We start from the raw sequence: 13,920 nt of genomic DNA, 5'->3' as shown, positions 1-13,920 counted from the left end.
TTATCCACACATCTCATAAACCTCAGTGGAGCTTTCTTCTAAGAATTTGTCTGGTTTTGAACTCACGTAAAAATTTGGTTTCTGCAACCACTTGCAGAATGGCATCCCACGTAGCTCCGCGGTGTGTTTGTACACTGATGTAAGTAGTGGCAGAAGTGTGCACGCTTTTCTCAGAAAAGGAGAAGAAAGGTAAGACACTGCAAAAGTTCCATGTGAAAGCTTGGTTTTCACAGCAGAGTCTTTGCACCTTGCCCAAAGTAGCCTAAATCTGTTAAAAAATCTCAGAATGCTGTTTCAGATGTTGGTGCATGGTATAGACTGGCTTGGTGAATACTGTACAATTCTCCATGTACTGTGGTACATTTAACTGCAGCTTACCAGCAAAAAGCATTTTCAATTGTAAAGGACTTTGATACAACTTTGAAACCCAAGATGGGGAGTTACTGTACAAGCCATGACACTTATTTGCTATGCTGGTGTAATGCCAGTGCTCAGAAAAACTAACAGTGAAAGGACCAGAGCGGACGGTGGAAGTCGCAGGGTGGCAGCCTCGCAGTCTGCGACATTTAGATGTAAAGGGCAGGACGTTTTACTCCATTCTGCACAGGAATACCTGTGCTAGACTTGCTACCAAAATTATTACAAAATCAGCTTGGATTCCACCATGCTATTAAGCCTTTGACTGTCTCACGTTCCTCGGAAGTGGAAAGAAAGCTGCAAGGGCATCACAGAATCACAGAATGGTTAAGGGTTGGAAGGGACCTCTGGAGATCATCTATTCCAACCCCCTGCCAAAGCAGGTTCACCCAGAGCACGTTGCACAGGGTCGTGTCCAGGTGGGGTTTGAATATCTCCAGAGAAGGAGACTCCCCACCCTCCCTGGGCAGCCTGTGCCAGGGCTCTGGCACCCTCAAAGGAAAGAAGTTCCTCCTCATATTCAGATGGAACTTCCCATGTTTCAGCTTGTGCTCATTGCCCCTTGTCCTGTCGCTGGGCACCACTGAGAAGGGTCTGGTCCCCTCCTCTTGACACCCACCCCTAAGGTATTTGTAAGTGTTGATAAGATCCCCTCTCAGTCTTCTCCAAGCTGAACAGACCCAGTTCTCTCAGCCTCTCCTCATAACAGAGATGCTCCAGTCCTTTGATCATCCTTGTAGCCCTTTGCTGGACTCTCTCCGGTAATTCCTTATCTTTCTTGAACTGGGGGGCCCAGAACTGCACACAGTTACTCCAGATGTGGCCTCACCAGGGCCGTGTAGAGGGGCAGGATAACCTCCCTTGACCTGTTGGCCACACTCTTCCTAATGCACCCCAGGACACCATTGGCCTTCCTGGCCACAAGGGCACATTTGCTGGCTCATGGTGAACTTGTTGTCCACCAGAACACCCAGGTCCTTCTCTGCAGAGCTGCTCTCCAGTAGATTAGCCCCCAACCTGTACCGGTGCATGGGATTATTCCTCCCAAGGTGCAGGACTCTACACTTGCCTTTGTTGACCTTCATGAGGTTCCTCTCTGCCCAGCTCTCCAGCCTGTCCAGGTCTCACTAATGGCAGCACAGCCTTCTGCTGTATTGGCCACCCCTCCTAGTTTTGTGTCATCAGCAAATTTGCTGAGTGTACACTCTGTTCCTTCATCCAGGTCATTGATGAACAAGTTAAACAGGACAGGGCCCAGTACTGACCCCTGGGGAACACCACTAGCCACAGGCCTCCAACTCAAATCAGTGAGGAGATTTGATTTCAGACCACTTTTGGGACTAAAAAGTAGTAGCACTACTTTGTGCCTCAAGCTGTTATCTGATACTTCAGAAGTTCCTGTTAATTATAAATAAAATTTTGTCAATGCGGTCTGCATTTTCTGCTGTTTCCCTGATCAGCAATATGATCCTGAAATCTCCTGATAAATAAAAGTTTTCTATATGGTGAAGTGGACAGTATGTTAGGAGTATCCTAACTTCTACTTTATTGCAAATACTAAGTGGAAATCAGAGGCTGTGTGCACACCATCGGATTGGATCAGATCCCATTTTGCTCTGGCTGCCATTCCTCACAGCACCGGCACTGCATTTGTGCTGGGTCCCCCCTGCCTTCAGGGGTGGAATAACTCGGTCATGGAAGGCAGAATTTGGGAGTGGTTCAGTGGTTACAGTGACCAGAGAACTGCTGTGAGAGGCATGCTCTTCCCCTGCCCCTGAGTGCACTGATGCAGCTCCAGCTTCAGCAGAGAGGTGCAGTAGACTGCTGAGGAGTGTTGCAAAGACATAGTAAATCCCCAAGAGGCAGAACAAACTGTTAAAATTCCTCCCGCTTGAGGAGGGAGTGGGACATGTTGGGGTGGATTTGCATGAGTGCAGTCCTGAGCAGCATTTTCAAAAGTAAAGAGCTGGATTGCTGTGATAAATTACTGCTTTGCTTGTCAATGCTGAGTATTGAAAACCCTGGCAGGGTGCAGCCCTGCCTGCTGTCAGGGTGGGTGGGAGGTGGTCTGGATTCCTTGTCTGTTTTGAAAAGCTGGGCTTCTCTGAGAAGGGCACTGGTGACTGGTAACCCTGCTTTCAGACTATTCAGAGCTGGGAGAGGTGCAGCTCTGGAAATGCTTTGGATGAGGTGGAGCTGTGAATCACAGAATCACAGAATGTCAGGGATTGGAAGGGGCCTCGAAAGATCATCTAGTCCAATCCCCTGCCAGAGCAGGATTACTTAGATCATATCACACAGGAACGCATCCAGGCGGGTTTTGAATGTCTCCAGAGAAGGAGACTCCACAAGCTCTCTGGGCAGCCTGTTCCAGTGTTCGGTCACCCTCACCGTAAAGAAGTTTTTCCTCATATTTATGTGAAACCTCCTGTGTTCCAGCTTGCGCCCATTGCCCCTTGTCCTGTCAAGGGATGTCACTGAGAAGAGCCTGGCTCCATCCTCATGACACTTGCCCTTTACATATTTATAAACATTAATGAGGTCACCCCTCACTCTCCTCTTCTCCAAGCTAAAGAGACCCAGCTCCCTCAGCCTCTCCTCATAAGGGAGATGTTCCACCGCCTTAATCATCTTCGTGGCTCTGCGCTGGACTCTCTCTAGGAGTTCCCTGTCCTTCTTGAACTGATCTGAAGAGTGGTTCGGGCATACACAAAGCACCCTCTCGCCTGTGTTGCTGTTCCTGGGCATGTGCCATGGGTAGGATGCGTATAGCCCTTTCGCAAGTCCCTTTACAGGCAGATTCTGAACTGATGGCTCTGTCAACAGGAAGAAGACCCATCAGAAGCCTGGGGAAAACATGACCTGACCTCTGCAACTCAAAGAAAATCCTTTAACCAGCATAGGTTTTGTTTGTGACAGTCCTGAAAACTGCAGTGAATGCAGACTGCACTGTGTCAAACGGCAACTGCCCAGGCTTGGCCAGATCCTCTCTTATTCTGGCTGTTGTGCAAGGGGACTTCTGCTACAGGGGCATCCCATTTCAGTGGTCAAATTATATAGGCAACGTAATCGATCGGTGATGGCTGAATGAGGGTTTTATACAGAGTATTTCAGGACTCGGCATCTGCTTTGTTGGCTGCAGGTACCACCATGTATATGCCTTACGCTGTTGAAGCAAGTGTTGAGTTTTGATACTGTAGACTATATTTCGATTATTGATTTTGGACTGTCGTGCAGTTTGCGGAAAAATGCAGCACTTCAGGCATAGCTGTTTTAGGGGTAAGACTGTGTACTCTGCAGCGACCTCCTATACAACAAAAGCCCCATCAATGAGGAAAATATTTTTTTTTTTTAATTTCAGACAGGGGCTTCCTGCAACCAGCATACTTTTTAGGTGGATGTTTAATATAACCCGTGATCCTGGAAAGCCTTGCAACCTGTTAGAACCATTTAGAACCGACCCTTTTGGCACAAAACCAATAGTTTGTCACCTAAGATGAAATGTTTGTGTAGATCTACCTTACCAAATGGCATTTCTGGAAGTTTTTCTCATATGCCCATTCATACTGTGCCACAGTTCCCAAACAGAAAAGTCTTGGGAGCATCTAGAGCCCCAACACTGCTCCTGCTGTGATAAAAGCAAAGTTAGTCTTCTGTCAACAGTAGCCTGCTGTACCTAACAGAGCATATCGCCCTATGGTGCTTATATAGGTCTGGACTCTGGAGAGTGTCTTCCATTGCAGTGCCCAGGAATTATTTCCTCCTTTGAAGGAAGTGCCCTCCAGTTACGAGGTTGTACCTCTTTTCTTAACTCATGTCTGATAAAAACCCAGTAGTCAGTAGGTTAGTAACACTTAACAGAGTCCAAGGAACATATAATTAACTGTTTCCTATTTGTAAGAGAAAACCTTCTATCAGTCTTGTGTTTGGCGAACGAACACCTTTTTCCATGTTCACAGTTCGGGGTTTTGCATGGGGGCTTACGTCCAGAGCTAATGGCTCATTTTAAATGGCCACTCCTAGCTCATCTGAAGTCCAGGGGTGTGAAGCCTTCCTCTCAACAGCCTTCTACATCTCTTCCCAGCCTGTATTAGGTTTTGAGTGTACCTGCCTGTATTTCTCCTTTTTTTTTTGTACCCTGCACTTGTGGGTCCCCCTCCCTCACCCAAAGTTGAAACAAGCCAGGAAAGCTCTTTTCATCACAAATCTCTCCTGCTAGAAGCATTTAAATTCACAACAAAAACAAGCAAAAGATGGTAATTTCTCTCAGGCTGCACAGTCAAGCTGCAAATTCTTATGCTGAGGATGTCAGAAGTTTGTGTAACTCTAAAACAGGTTTAGGCTGTTGGGAGAAAGATTTTACTCCAAGCACTGCTGGAGCCAGAGATTCAGCCTCTGGTGGCAGAAGGTCCTGCAGCTGTATGGACTATGGCAGGAGTTTGAGGGAAGAAGCACCAGGCGTGTGCCTGTCTGTGCACTCTTCCCTGGCTGTATGGGGATTTCCACCACTGAAGATAGAACACAAAGCAGTAAAAAACATCAGTTTCAAGAACATCTTAAAGGTTCTTATAGGCTCAGATTCTCTCAGGTTTTGTGGTTAAAACAGAACATGCCCCAGCAAGCCCCTACACTCTTCCTGCTTCTGCCCAAGGGGTGAACTCAGCAGTCGTCTTGTGAGTACATGCATTTATACCTGATTCATGCTGGCTTGGTTTACACTGGAGATCCGAACAGTTCAGATTGAGAGGCTCCAGTTCTATTCTGGTTACAGACAAGAAACACACCAGGTGCTTGACAAAAGCATAGTTAAAAGACCAGTCATTGAGACAAACAGAGAAACAAGCAATCTAATCAGTAGCATGACTGAATCTATATATAACAAAAATATCTGCTGAAAATAGCACTGAAAATGAATCTACACGTTCTCCTGAACATAGGGTAAACTGCTTCTAGGTGTTTATTTTAAAATATAGGAGATGATGTTATGTCAGGCATGGCTTTTCCATGTATTTTTCTCTTTAAGCAACTTGATGCCTGAGGAGAAACCCTAGGATTATTTGCCAGTGCCCTTTTGCCCTCCTGCAGTTCAAAGCTATTTCTGCATCTTATAATGCAGTTTTTGGAGTGCACATTTCAATCTTTTACACCAGATGTCAGTGTGCCTCCCTTTTTGCCTTAGAGGGCTTCAGATTAGGTTATCTTTAGAGAACTGCAGCTGCGTCAGTTGAAAATTGCAAGGTGTGTTACCAGGACTGGTGATGGACCATGTGCAGGCACAGACCCAACAGCACAGAAATCCATCACTTTGGCTACAAATGTGAAAGCCGCCTGCCTTTAAAAACCTGGCTATGTCGCCATGATTGACTCAGTCTTGCTCATTGTCAGTCTACAGTCCTTCAACGTATCCCAATTTGGAACAGTACAAGGAAAGAGGAGATGACAGGCCATGTGCTGTGATGTGCCATGTGACATATTTCTAAAACTGCATCATTTTCTTTGTATACGACCTTGATGTATGGTCAGCAGAGGACAACACCACATCTGTAGCCACTTACATACCTTACTTCAAGCATTACTGCTTAACCCTAATCTGAAACCTGTGATGATATTCCATGGAAAAACCTTGCACTTAAAGCATTCTTCTAGGGCAGAGCAGTGATGGTGCAGCACAAAATGCCTTCCTCAAGGAGTAGGGCATAACTTGCAGCTAGAAAGAAGTGATGCTGAACCTTTATAGCATGGGGAGCTACAATCCTGGAAGCACCAAAGCACCCAGCATCTCCACCTGCCAGGTAGGTGACAGGGTGCCAAGTTTGGAAAGGGACCACATAATCTTCTACTGGACAGTTCTTTTCCCCGATATCACCCTCGTGGAGTTACTTCTTGTATCTTCTAATATTTCACATATAAGCATCACAAATAGTCATGTTTCCTGATGAAGAACGTGCTGAGCAATGGTGTCAGGAAGCAGCAAAAGGCAGGGTTACTCCATGAGGGTGGAACAAACCAGGAGCTAAGTGACCACAGCACAGGCAGAGCCCTCACTGACCAGGGGCACAGGTCTGAAAAGTGTGGAAAAAGCAGGGTGCTGGTAATGAGGTGCATTGACATCGTAAGACAAGGTGAGGTCATGAACCAGGTTCATCCATGGAGTTTTGTCAGGAGCAATAGGAGATGAGACAGACACAGGAAGAGGAGACAAGGCTACAACAAAGGTCTGAAGTCCATCCAAGAGGCAAAGCTGGAGATAGCTGCATCTACAACATAGCTTAGACACCTGCAACATAGCTCAGGCCTGAACTTAAATGGTGCTCCTGGAATCATGGGCAGAGGTTGTGGGTGGAAGCCCCAGGTCAGGCTGGTGAAGGCAGTTAAGTCCTGTTGGTGCACTTAGGGGCCTGACAGACAGTGGTCTGTTGGACCTGTCTGCAACCGTGTTGGCCACTGTACAAACACAAGAAGAGACAATTCTACTTTGTCAGGCTTAGGATGGGCAGAAAACCAGATTGCAGAAGGTCAGAGATGCTCATGGTTATTCGCACTGCTCATGGAAGGATTCACACAAGACCATTGAATAGGAGGAGTCATAACTACTGCTGTGAGCCAAATGAAGAGCTTAAACTTATTCTACAAGCTGAATGGGCTGAAAGTGTTTCTGAACCCTCACAGGTCTTTGTGACATATGTCCTTCATGAGGCCCTTAAGAGCAAAGCTATGTGCAAAGTTGAAGCCATTGGTTTAACTTAGCTCTTGTAAGCTTTCCTGGTTTGCTACATAGGTGCCAACTACTATTTGTCTCACGTGGTTTCATTGAATACAATGGCAATTTCTGAACTGATGGTCAAGACAAAATGGCCCAAGGAATGCTGTTTGCACACCTCACATGGAACTAACCTCACCCACAAGTGAAGTTTTGGCAGTCAGGATCTTCTATCTTGACTCAAACCACAGAAATACTGATGTTACATTTCTTACTCAAAGAATCTTGCTTGTATAAATTACTGTCTCGGTCCTTATACAAATGAAAAAAAAATTACAAACATGCACTAGTAAAGTATTTATTGTAGGAACAAACAGTCCAGCCTCACTGGTTAATGCTGCATGCTGTTTGGACTGTTTTTTTCACAAGTCCCTGAAAGCAGAGGATGAGAACATCTAGCTCCAATTTTATTTTGACTTCCTGTTTTATAAAGTAGAAAACCAAACAGTCACTGGAGCTTCAGCATAAGTTTTAGTCTTTTTATTTACAGAGCTATGATATTTTTTTGTAGACTTGGCGAATGCTTTAAGACTGTACCATTTGTCTCTGCTTGTTTGCTCAAAGAGACTAGGACTCAGCTGCTTAGATGTCTTTAAGCTGACTTCTCCAACATGGTGACAATCATGGCTCTCTGCTCACAGGTCCAGGCTTCAGGAGCACTTCTCACTGCCCTTTCACTTTCTGGCAAGTCTATTTAAAAGGGAGAAAAGTTGCTGGATGGCTCTCTGGTTAACGTGGAAACATGGGAGTCAAGTCAGGACACCCTCTTAGTGCTGCTTACAGTTCTCAGGATTCTTTCTAATCTTTCATATTGGCTCACATTATCATGAAAATGCCTGCAAATGTGTTACAGTTGTATGCTTCAGAGTATAATTAACTGCCTGGTTGCCGTGGTGCTTACATGCATTGAAGGAAGATGTGTAGTCAATGCCTTTTTTGTCCTTTGTTACTTTATGCTTTTCCTCCATCTTCTCTATTGCTGAAACAAATTCATTTCTTACCTCTCAAGCCTATGAAAAGTAAAAATTTGGGTTAGGCCAAAGGTCCATCTAGTCCAGTATCTTGGCATGGACAGTGACCAGTAAGTACTAGTTTCTTAGGGAAGGGTGGGAGAATAAAGCTTCGTAATGAAACACATTGTGATTCTTCGCTAGATTGCACTTGGAGCCTGTGGTGATCCCTGCTTAGGGACTCTCTTCCCCAACAGTGGCAGTGTTGTATTTAAACAGCACTTGACAGATTTTTTTTTTCCCCATGAGCTGATTTTGGAACTCATATAAACTTCCCATAACATGATGTAGAAAACAGCTACACAGCACGGTGATGTACGGGATGAAGCATCTCCTTCTGCTTCCTACTAATCTACACCTCTCCATGTTAATTTGTTGTCTTAGTTCTTGCATGGGAAGAGACAGCTACTGGCCTTCTGCAGTCCACCCACAATCTGACAGCTCACTATCGTGTTCCTTCCCTCCTGCCCCAATCATTTGTTGTTCAGGCTGAGCAGTTCTGATCCCCAAAATCCCCCTGCTATGTGCCTGACCTAGCTCTGCTCTGTCCTCTCCAGGTAGGACGAACAGAACTACACAAGCTATTTAATATGTAGGCCCACTGAGGATATCGTAATGCTGAATGGCGTTCAGATAACACAGGCCTGTGATAAGACTCAGGGGCACCTAATCGTTCATGGCTGAGATTCCTGCCCTGCTGTGAGGAGATCAAAGCAGTCTATCTATAGATATATAGATAGACAGATCAGACAATGATTGATCAGTTGATCTCCTGGGATACCTTTTTCAAATAAAGTTCAATAAAATCCACCTGTCTCCTTCCCTGATCTCCTGTCTTCCCTGTTTCCTTCCTCTGCCACATTGAACTCTTCTCTCTCCAAAAAGGTGGAGATTTTTCTTTTGCTTGTTTTTCATTTGTTCTCTTCCACTCTCCCTGGCATTGGCACAACTCAACTCCATTCTTCCTTCCTCCTCTTCGTTACTTTGGCTTTTTGCTTTCTTCTGCTCTTTAACGCTTCCAAATGTTACATGCCTGAAAAAATAAAAAGAAAAAAGAACCCCACACCCCAAAGCTGCCTCACTCAAGAAAGTACATTCTCCTTCACGTGAAGCTCCAGCCTCTTTCTTCCAGCCATAAACTAAAACATAATGATGGTCACCAATACCAGAATCTTATCTCCTGCTCACCCCCAGACCTCTGTCTCTCCCACGGATTTTACCTGGACATCATTCTTGCTCTGTACTGCTTTTCTCTTCTATCTGGAAGCTGCTGACTGCCTGTTTCTTGATCAGAACTGGTCCTGGTATCTTGTGGCTCTTTGCTCTCTCCGTTCACTGCCTTACCTTTACTCTCATCTACTGTGTCTCTGTTTTCCTCTGTCAGCCTTCACAGGTTCCTCTCCCCGTTATCTCCCTCTTTCTATTTCTTCTGCTCAGACTGTTTCAGCTCTGTATTTTATTGGTGGCTCTTTCCTATCTCTTTCCTCAGTTGGTTTGTCATTAGGCAACCTCTTGCATGATTCAACATCACATTAATACATAAAAGTCTCGACAATGTAGCTGTCCCTTTTCCTAACACTGTTCTTGCACACCTCTCATTCCTCATACCATTCACTCAAAACCTTCATCTGTTCTCTATTTGTACAGCTCAACAGGTTGCTCTCTGGTTTGCATGGGCAGTGGACTGCATCTGAGCTTCTCACTGCCTGCCCCATACACCTGACTGTCCCAGGAGTATAATCAAGAGATGCTTTCAGGTTTCAAAGCTGCCTGTTCTGCAAAAGGTGAGAAGAAGGGCCCTCCTACAGGTTACAAAGACTGCCTCAATACTGAGGGGTCGATATGCTGTAGCACATCCCAAGGTCCTTGGCATTCAAGCCTGTCCAGACAGGAGTCTCTGGGCCTCTCCAGACCCCAAGACTCGGGTCATGGCTGGAGGACACCATGATGCCCTTCCAACTCAGAGACCAAGGCTTCTTTCTGCTTAAGCAAGTGTATGGGGAGTTGAGAAGACTAGATGTATGGCCAGATGTCTCCTTAGAATCATAGAATCACTTAGGTAGGAAAAGACCCTTAAGATCATGGAGTCCAACCATAAACCTAACACCACCAAGTCCACCACTAAACCATGTCCCTAAGTGTCGTGTCTACACGTCTTTTAAATACCTCCAAGGATGGTGACTCAACCACTGCCCTGGGCAGCCTGTTCCAATGTTTGATAACCCTTTTGGTGAAGAAATTTTTCCTGATATCCCATCTAAACCTCCCCTGGAACAAATTGAGGCCATTTAGTCTCGTGCTATCACTTGTTACTTGGGGAAAGAGATTGACACCCACCTCCTTTCAGGTGGTTGTAGAGAACGATAAGGTCTCCCCTCAGCCTCCTTTTCTCCAAACTAAACAACCCCCAGTTCCCTCAGCCGTTCCTCACAGGACTTGTGCTCCAGACCCTTCACCGGCTTCGTTGCCCTTCTCTGGTCTCGCTCCAGCACCTCAAGGTCTTTCTTGTAGTGAGGGGCCCAAAGCTGAACACAGGATTTGAGGTGCAGCCTCACCAGTGCTGAGTACAGGGGGACGATCCCTGCCCTAGTCCTGCTGGCCACACTATTTCTGAATGAAGCCAGGATGCTGTTGGCCTTCTTGGCCACCTGGGCACACTGCTGGCTCATATTCAGCCGGCCATCAACCAACACCCCCAGGTCCTTTTCCACCAGGCAGCTTTCCAGCCACTCTTCCCCAAGCCTGTAGTATTGCATGAGGTTGTTGTGCCCCAAGTGCAGGACCCGACACTGAGCCTTGTTGAACCTCATACAATTGCCTTGGCCCATCAATCCAGCCTGTCCAGATCCCTTTGTAGAGCCTTTCTACCCTCCAGCAGATCAACAGTCCCACCCAACTTGATGTCGACTGCAAACTTACTGAGGATGCACTCGATCCCCTCGTCCAGATCAGTGATAAAGATACTGAACAGAACTGGCCACAATACTGAGCTCTGGGGAACACCACTTGTGACCAGCCACCAGCTGGATTTGACTCCATTCACCACCACTCTTTGGGTCCAGCCATCCAGCCAGTTTTTTACCCAGCAAAGAGTACACCCGTCCAAGCCATGACCAGTCAGTTTCTCCAGGAGAATGCTGTGGGAAACAGTGCCAAAGGCTTTACCAAATACCAGTTAAACAACATCCACGGCTTTTCCCTCATCCACTAAGTTGGTCACCTCATCATAGAAGGAGATCAGATTAGTCAAGCAGGACCTGCCTTTCATAAACCCATGCTGACTGTGCCTGATCACCTGATTGTCCTTTACGTGCTGCTTGATAGCACTTAAGATGATCTGCTCCATAACCTTCCCTGGCACTGAGGTCAGACTGACAGGCCTGTAGTACCCCAGATCCTCCTTCTGGCCCTTCTTGTAGATGGGCATCACGTTTGCTAAACTGGGACCTCCCCGGTTAGCCAGGACTGCTGATAAATGATGGAAAGTGGCTTGGTGAGCACTTCTGCCAGCTCCCCCAGTACCCTTAGGTGGATCTCATCCTTAATACACCTAGCGCTCTGCAGACTCTTCAGGAGTCTGCACACCTCTGCAGGTTCATGCACTGCTTCCAAACATTGGCCTAGGTATCCTGGAGCCAGCCAACAGAATTCTGGCACTAGGCACAGGAATGTGCCTGAGCAGTTCTTAACTCACAGCATGGCGTAGGAGGTGCCTTCACCCAACTGAGCTTCAAAGCACAGAGTACCCTTCCAGTGCACAAGTTTGCCCTCAGACTGTAGAGAGGAGGTGATAGGAAGCAACATCTCTGACTGAGTTTCAAAGCAACTGCAATGCAACTTCATGTGTTGACTGAGAATTAAGGCAGTTACTCTTTGTGATTTTTTTCTGTTGTGGAGTTTTGAGTTCAGTGATACTCAAATGTCTGAAAATGGGGGAAAATAATTTAGGCTACACAAGTCCTTGGTACTCCTTCCCATCCTAGACAGCTATTCTAGGGATCAGAGCTAAAGCTCCTGCTTTGCAGTGTTCAGAGCATGCAGCTGCCTGTAGATCTTCAGAGATATCACTCAGATTTTTGTCCGTCTCCCCAAAAATCTCAAAGCTTAAGGCTTTAGGTACATTATTTATTCCTTATAAGGTACAAATAAAAAGACTTGTGCTATGCTGTCCTGGTTTCACTGGGATAAAATCATAGAATCAATTTTATGTTACACTCTGGTTTAGTTCGTGGTTAGGCATAGTACTCAGGTTTCCATGGTGATCAAGGCCATTAGCAGTTTTGAGTTAGCCAGGTGCTTAAGCTATGAGGAGTGAAAGCCAGGGCAGCTGACCCAGGCTGGCCCACAGGTGTATTCTATACCACAAACATCACGTTCACTATAAATTGGAAAGCTTGCTGGGTGTGTGTGGCTCTTTCATCTTTGTGCTCTTCTTCCTCTATTCTCTTTTCAATGGTTGCTATCCCTGGAGGGTCTTGCTGCTGCTATATGGGCTAAGTATAACTTTGGGTTTTTTTTGTATTAGTATTGATATTGGTTTTCTTATTTTATTAAATCTGTTTCAATTTCAGCCCATGAATATCCCTGCTTTTCTCAGTTCCCATTCTTGTCTGGGGAGGGGTTACTGGGTGATAGAACAACTGGTTATTGTTTAGCCCTGGATGTGGTCTAAAGGGAGACATATGCCTTTTCTGCTGCCTTACTGCTCCCTGTAGCTTTAACCCTGAGCCATTACCAACCCACCTCCCCTTTCCTGCCTTTAAGGATGCTACTGGAAGAATGCTAATACAAATGCATTAAACCACCTGAAGTAGAGGATTGGTCTGGAAATAACAAGATTTAGAAAAAAAAATTAAAAAATCAAAGTATTCTATTTTAGCCTGTCTTTGGACTTCTATATTTATTGTCTGAATCTTTGACATTTTGGATTTAAATAACAATGATGTCCACATTACTCTCTTGCTTTGAACAAGCAGTTGTTAGTGACCTTTGTTTCACAAAGGGGAAATTGAAGTACATGGAGCTGACATGACTTTTCCAAAGGTAGAAGTCATCTTGTGTAAAAATTTAAACATCCTGAGTCCCAGTTCTCTGTTCATTGTGTCTATGAAATTCAAATGTAAGTGTGCTTCAACCCCATGCTGGAGGCTTAAAGTGGAAATGCCGTTTGTCTCCTCTCACCCTCTGGCTACCTGCCAGAGATGGCTTTGTGAGACAAAGGAGGCAGGAAAAGCTGAAGAATTAGACAGTTTTTTTGTTGCTTTCTTTAGTTCTTTTAAGTGGTGGTTAGCACTTTCTTTGCTAAGCCTCACTGCCTCCCTGAACAAAGGACTCTGCAGTAGGACAGGCTGCAATCCCAAAGCATTACACAGAGCCAGACCTAAGCACCAGCCCTTAAACACAAAGCAGGAGAAGAAGCAGCCAGGAGCACTTGGTCAGCCTCATCATCTCTGCTGTTGAAGTGGCCCATGTGGTGTCTGTGGTTAGGGGTACACATCACGTGGAGTCAGCTCTCCACATTCAAGCAGGTCCAAACTCCCTGCAGATCTTGCCATTTTCTGGCAATAGTATTGTCCTCCAGGCAGGGAAACTGTGACACTGTGAGGAAAGAACCCATGTGGGACATGGTGAAATCAAACAGGATTTTGTCACCTGAGTAGACAGACATGGCATCCTGGGTAGCTGGGACTCGGATACATGCGTGGAAGAGGGCAGCCTCTGGGAGAGGGTGAA

This window comes from Nyctibius grandis, chromosome 15, assembly GCF_013368605.1.
Source record: "Nyctibius grandis isolate bNycGra1 chromosome 15, bNycGra1.pri, whole genome shotgun sequence".
In the NCBI taxonomy this organism is placed as follows: Eukaryota; Metazoa; Chordata; class Aves; order Nyctibiiformes; family Nyctibiidae; genus Nyctibius; species Nyctibius grandis.
Note: the sequence above shows the minus strand (reverse complement) of the source record.